This window comes from Octodon degus, unplaced genomic scaffold, assembly GCF_000260255.1.
Source record: "Octodon degus isolate 3935 unplaced genomic scaffold, OctDeg1.0 scaffold00903, whole genome shotgun sequence".
Lineage (NCBI taxonomy): Eukaryota > Metazoa > Chordata > Mammalia > Rodentia > Octodontidae > Octodon > Octodon degus.
In genome coordinates, this window is record NW_004525479.1 from 9,248 (window position 1) to 16,323 (window position 7,076).

Sequence of the window (7,076 nt, forward strand, 5' to 3'; positions counted from 1 at the left end):
TACCCATCTCTAATAAAACAAAACAAAAAAAGTAATACAAAGGAAGTACCATTTTGTATCTGTATATACAAAATAGGATAGATATACAGCTACTTACTCTTAATTCAATGAAAGATTTGTACTAATAGTAGTTGGACAGGATATCATTGCTGTATCTTGTACTATGAATAACCACTAAGAAGATAACAATATGCAATGTATTATTGAAACTGTCCTATTAATCAATTTTGAAACTGTCTCATTGCTGTTTCTCAATAAAACTAATAAAACTTCAAAAAAAAGTAAAGCCATATTAATTCAATGAGCTATAAAAGGCTCAAGTCAATGACTTCTGAGGATAACCCACTTTTATTATAGACTGCTAGACAGTGTTAGATAGTTTAGTTGAATTCAAACACTTATAGTATTTAGATGCCAATAGAATATTCACCTCTGATAGGACAAAAAAAAGTATACAAAGGAAAGATCATTTCGTATTTATATATACAAAATAGGATAAATTTACAGCTACTTTCTCTTAATTTGATGCGAAGAAAGATGTGTACCAACAAGTGTTTGGTCAGAATATCCTGTCTCCTTCTTGTACTATGGATAACCACTAAGAAGATAACAAGGTACAATGTATTGATTATCCAAACTATCCTATTAATCAACTGTGAAACTGTCTCATTCATATTTATTTCTCAATAAAAAAATAAATAAAAGGCTAAGGAAATTGGTTATTTTTACATATTTATTGGGCAATTGTATGTCTGCTTTATTTAAATAGCTACTCAAATTCTTTTATCATTTTTAAATTAAGATTTCTACCTTTCTGTTACTGAGTTGTAAAAATTTAAAAAAAAGATTAATTCCAGCATCAGTCCACCATAATTGTCACACATTTGGTCTAACCAACAATGATCACCCTTAAAACTTCTGTTTCTGAGAAGGTAATGTTCATTCTAAAATCAGAGAATTCACAATAACAGTGGCTATTGTAGTTTTGGATTTCATCGACAATCTTTACCAACTCATTCAGAATTGTGACAAAAAATATTTATAGAATTCAGCTTTAAATACACTTCACACCTTCTAAAGTTTTATTTTAGAAGAATTCGAAGTTCATAGCTGAAGTCCAATTATCAATTCTGCATTCTCCTCCTCTGCATTCTCACAGCTGTACCCTGTGGTGTACAGTTAGAGCAGCATTCTTTCATGACCAAGAGCAAAATCAAATTACTTGTCCATTTTGATCAGACAGCTTGTTAGTCTGAAGACGTGTCATAGCTTCTAGCTTCTGTCTGTAGGCCTCTGCTTCCTTCTCTTTCTTAAGTAGTTGCTGTTAGTGTTTCTGAGCTTCTCGATTCACTTCATCCAACTATTTCTGAAGAGCTGCTTTCTCTTCTATTCCTGCAGATTCCACTCGGTTTTCAATTACTTCAATACATTGTCTCTTAGCTGGCGGCTCTTCACTTAGAACAATTTCTTCAGCGATATCTGTTGCAGGCACTGTTAACACTTGTTGTCTATCTGGAGTGGTCACAATAATGGGCTAGCCTATTCCATTGGTTGGAATAGAGTCCAAGTTTCTGAGCTAGATTCCATCTGTAACTATGGTGATGACCTGCTGACCCCTGCTGACCCCTGAGTACATGCTGAATTGCCCCATCCACCGACTCTGCCTTAACCACTTCCTCCATGGCCACTACTGGAGTTTCTGAAGAACTGGACAATGGGACAGAAGCTTCAGCTAAGGCAGCTAATGTAGGCAATACTGATGTAGAGGAATTTCCAAACTGGATGGCAATCATACCTGTTTAATCTGTTGCCTTGGATGAATTTTCTGAAGATACCAGACCTTTTAGGTTCACCACCCCACCAGGTCCGATGATTAACTGTGGGGTTGCGGCGTGTATTGTCACAGTGTCGGGGCTCTCCGGGTTGGTGTTGATTTGGTTCTGCATAGCTATCTGTAATATCTCTGCTAAATCTTCATTTCCATTGTCTACCGAACTATCAAATGCAGTTTCACAAAATGTACTGAGTGTGTACACCAGCACCATATTTGATTAGAAGTTCCACCACTTCTTGATGATTGTGTTCAATAGCCCACTGTAGAGCTGTCATCTTTAACATATCTTTCGCATTGACTTCAGCACCACCTTAAGCAAGACCTCTACAATGCTGGTGTGGCCCTCGGAGGCCGCCATGTGCCATGGGGTCCGGTCCACCTTGGTCCTGGCATCCCTGCTCACGCCAGCTAGAAGCAGCACCTCTGTAGTGTAGTGGCCATACTGTGCTTCCAGGTGCATTGGAGATGTTTCTAGCCAGTCTGCGGTGAAAGGAACTCCATTTGCCATCAAAATACGGACTTTGTCATCTTGGCCTGCTCCTGCCGCTTCTAAAAGCTTTATTCCCAAATCTACCGGGGACATCTGCTCCTTACACAGGAAAGCCAGTCAACTGCTGCCTGTCATACACAGCAATGGTAAAGCATCAATACCCCGGAAAAGCTTTGGGAGGAGTGGTGGCGGGTGCGAGGCGCTGGAGTCCGGCTGGGTGACACAGCCCGTTACATTCAGCGACCCTGTTTCTGTGGGATCCTGCATTGTTTAGTCTTTAAGTTCAGTGTCTTCATGTTTTACTATATCTAGTATACCTTTCAGGTTTTATTTCTTCTTTCAGATTCGTACACTAGGGAGAAAATAGGGTATTTACACGTGGTTTGCTTTATTTCATTTATGAGTATAGCCTCTAGTTGCATCCAATTATATATAAAATTTTGTCTTTCTTTATAGCTCAGCAATACATCATTGTAAAAAAATACCTCATCGTTTTATCCATTAGTCAGGTGATGCACATTTTGGTTGTTTCCAAGATTTGGCTATGACAAATTGTGCTGCTATAAACATGGGTGAAAATATATCACTATGGTATTATATTTTTTAGTTCTAATGGGAAAATACCCAGAAGGGGAATAGCTGAATGGAATTAAAAATGTTCCATAGCACTGGCCACTTGAGAAATGCAAGTTAAAGCAACATTGAAGGGGCCAGGGAGATGGCTCAGTAGAATAAGCTCTTGCTTGGCAAGTGCAAGGGCCTGAGTTCAATCCCTGGTTATGAAAAAAAAATCAACATTGAGATACCATCTCACCCCAGAAAGAATGGCCTACTATTAAAAAACTCAACTAATTAACAAATGTTGGGGCTAGTGAGATAGCTCAGCCATCTAAAGTTCCTACTTAGGCAAGCTTAGGCAGGTGCAGGGGCCTGAGGTTTGTTCTCCATCACCAGATGCTGTGCCATCTCTGCCCCCAGGATGGGCGGGGCCAGCCAGAGTCCAGGGAGGTGGTACATGCTTGTAGCCCCAGCGCTGGTTAGTTTGAAAACAAGAGGATCACTACGACTGTGAGCTGCATAGTGAGACCCTGCAACAACCAAATACATTTAAAAGAGAGAGAGAGAGAGAGAGACCTGTGAATACATTCACATGAACTACAGTAAAATAGCCAACCTTTTAAAATTAGTGCTTTTCTATTTAAAATATTGTGAGCCTTAAGAATTCTTAGGCCATATTTAAGCTATGCTACACTAATAAGTATTTTGATATCTATCTATCTATCTATCTATATCTATCTATCTATCTATCTATCTGTACAGATACAGATATAGTATACATATAGACATAGGTATAGATATAGATATAAATAGTAAACAGGGATGAATTTTTTTTCTTTTTTATTAGCATCATGGTATATTTTATGAGATTAAAGTGAAAACAAAGGGGAACATACTTGTAATAATTCACTAAGTAAATACTGATTAGTTTTTCTTAAGCTTTAGGTATATATTAAGTATGGAATGCAGAATAAAGAACAGGTATTGTCCTCTTCCAAGCCCTCTGAGCAATGCTCAGAGGATCAAGGGCTGGGAGACAGATGAACAATGCTTTGCCCTTCTGCAGACCTTTTTGGTTTTTGAGACAAGTTCTTGCTTTACAGTTCAGGCTGGTCTTGAACTCACAATGTAGCCCAGGCTGGCCTTGAACTCACCACAATCCTCCTGCCTCAGCCTCCTGAGTGCTGGGATTACAGGCGTGTGTGACTACAGTTGGCTTTACAGACCTTTTACAGATGGCCTTATAGTATATTATCAAAACCACCTGTCATCCTCTTAAAAATGTTCTTTGAAAAATATAAACTAATGAGGCTTGGGTGGTAGAGCATATGCTTAGCATGTGGTAGACCCTGGTTCAATCTCTAGTACCCCTAAAATTGTACGTTAAAATTAAACCAGTATTTTTTCTAATTAGATTGAATTTTTTAGGTTCCAGAATTATCCAGTTGTTTTGAAAGCCTTTCGCAACATGAAAGAAGACCTATTCTTCAGCCTGCGTAGCCATAGGGGGTGAGGCCTTTGACCCCCAGGCCAGTTATCCCTTGTTCTCCTCTGTTTATTTGTTTGCCCTATTTGGTGGGATCTTTCCATTCTTATTCATGGGGCTGTGATCAATTTGCTCCCTCTCTAGAATACTGTTTAGTAGTCTGTGTAGGCTTGGCTTTGTCATCATGAAATTCTTTAGTTGTTCTTTATCATGGAATTATTTCACTTCTCCATTATATTTGAAAGATAGTATTGAAGGATATATCAGTCTGGGCTGGAATTTGTTTTCTTGCAAGACTTGCAGCACTTTGCTCCATGTTCGTCTTGACTTGATGGTTTGTGAGGAGAAATCTGTTGTTATTCTGATGGGTTTTCCTTTAAATGTGATCTGTTTCTTTTCTTTAGCGGCTTTTAGTATACTGTTCCTATGATGAATTTCTGAGATCTTGATTACTATGTGTTTGGGTATGGTTTTCTTTTTTCTTTTCTTTCTTTCTTTCTTTTATTTATTTATTTATTTTTTTTTTTGTGGAACTGGGGTGGGCGTGGTTTTCATTGGATTGATATTATTTGGAGTTCTCTATGCTTCAGTTACAGGAATGTCAGATTGTTGCCCTATATTTGGGAAGTTTTCTGCTATTACTTCTTCCCATATTCTTTTTATATCATTTGTATTGACTCCTTCCTTCTCATTGATGCCTATTAGTCTCACATTGTTCATCTTTGCATCGTCTTGCAGGTATTGAATTATTTTTTCCTGCATCCTAGTTGATTTAAAGAGATCTTTTCTTACTTTTTCACTAGCTGCAATGGTGTCTTTCAGGTCAGAAAGTCTATCTTCACTTTTACGCAAACAGTTTTGCCAGCACATTATTGAAGTTTTAATTTCCTGTATATCACTTTGAACCTGTTTCATAGATTCTATTTCTTTCCTAAATTGTTTATTCAGGGGTTCCATCATTTTTATATTCTCCTCTATTTTTTTATCAGTGTATTCTTTAGAAGCACTTAGTACTTCTTTGATTATAGTTGCCACTACATTTTTTAGTTCAGAAATTATTTCTGATCTGATTTCTTCTATACCTTTCTGCAGTTGATTCTTTACTGTCAACACTATTATTTCAGAGGTATCTGGTGTGTGATTTCCAGTTTCTTCAGTGCTAGTGTCTTCTGCAGTTGTACTGGGTGGACTCCAGGCATGAGACTGCATTTTGTTCCTTCTCTTTGTCATTTTGTATACCACTGTCTTCTGACCTTTGGTGTAGAGCTTAGATAGAGTTATTACCTTAGCACCAGGTCTGGATCTATGAAGTTCAGATTCCTCCAGGTGGGTGTTGTTTGGATCTGGCTGCTGTGCTCCACTTCTTTCTGCTGCAGCCATTAGAATTGAACCCTTTGTGTCACTCTGGCAAGATGTTCTGCTCCTGAATCAGTTGAGTGGGTCTTGCCTCTAGCCTCTTTGTAGGGAGTTCTGCTGAAGGGTTCCACACTGGGCCTGCACTCTGAGTGGAAAGAGAATCTGTGGGCCCAGGGTTGTCTCACTCACATGCCAGGCCTGGCCTCTAGGTTCATTCAGGATCCGGTGGGCCCCAGGACATCTCACTCACTCGGCGGGCCTGTGCTCTAGGTCCATTCAGGATCCAGTGTGCCCCAGGTTGTCTCACTCTTCTTTTTTCTTTTTGTGGAACTGGGGAATGAACTCAGACTTTTGCACTTGCCAGGGAAGCGCTTTTTCTACTGAGCCCTCTCCTTGGCCTCATGGATGAATTTTACAAGTAAAATATTTTCAGCTAAAAATTGCTACATATGTGTTAATATTTGACAAGCAGGACTTAATTTCTGTAAATTATACTTTCTCTAAAAATGTATAATACTTAACATTAAATTATTTTAAACCAATATTTGTCATGACCTATGTTTGTGTTTTTTGTTTTGTTTTACTTTGAACTAATGGTAAAACATCTCTAAATTTTCAAATTCCAATATAGTTAGGTCTCTCCATCTTAATGCCTGATGATTCATGGATTCTATTAAAAAAAAGTTTACAGCAAGTTCATCCACAAAGACTAAAATGGAATAAATTGTTCACTTGCAGCTATTAAGTATCTTATCCCTTTTAATATTAAGAAGGACTTAAAATAGTTAAAAGGGCTTTTGTTAATAAAAATTTTGATTTAACCTTTAAAAATTCACTTTGTGTTTCCTAAACAAGAGCTGAGCAGGCCATGGTGGCACACACCTTCAATCCTAGCACTCAGGATGCTAAAGCAGGAAGTACAGTGCAAATTTGTGGCCAGTCTGAGATATGTAGTGAATTCAAGACTGAACTGTATTACATGGTGTAACACAGTCTAAATGAAAGAAAAAAATAGGTCAGTGATAATGGTTGTGATTTTTTGCTAAGGACCTTGCATCACAGTGCTTGGACCTCAGTCACCAGTAACACAATAATGGAGGGGCCAGGGAGATGGCTCAGTGGAATAAGTGCTTCCTTGGCAAGTACAAGGGCCTGAGTTCAATCCCCGGTTCCACAAAAAAATGAAACAAAACAAAACAAAAAAACTCCACAATAATGGAAAGCAGAAACCTGGGTGGTGGGGCACACCATGTATTCCCAGCATTGCAGAAGTTGCGACAACTGATCACTTTGAACTTGAGTACACTTTGGGGTACATAATTTCAAGAGCAACCTCAAACATATATCAAGAT

The 7,076-nt window shown here is 38.3% G+C and overlaps 1 pseudogene; it reads right to left on the minus strand.

The window, feature by feature from the left end:
• Positions 1-1,213: 1,213 nt before the first annotated feature.
• On the minus strand, positions 1,214-2,417 carry LOC101569872 (annotated as a pseudogene).
• Positions 2,418-7,076: the final 4,659 nt, after the last annotated feature.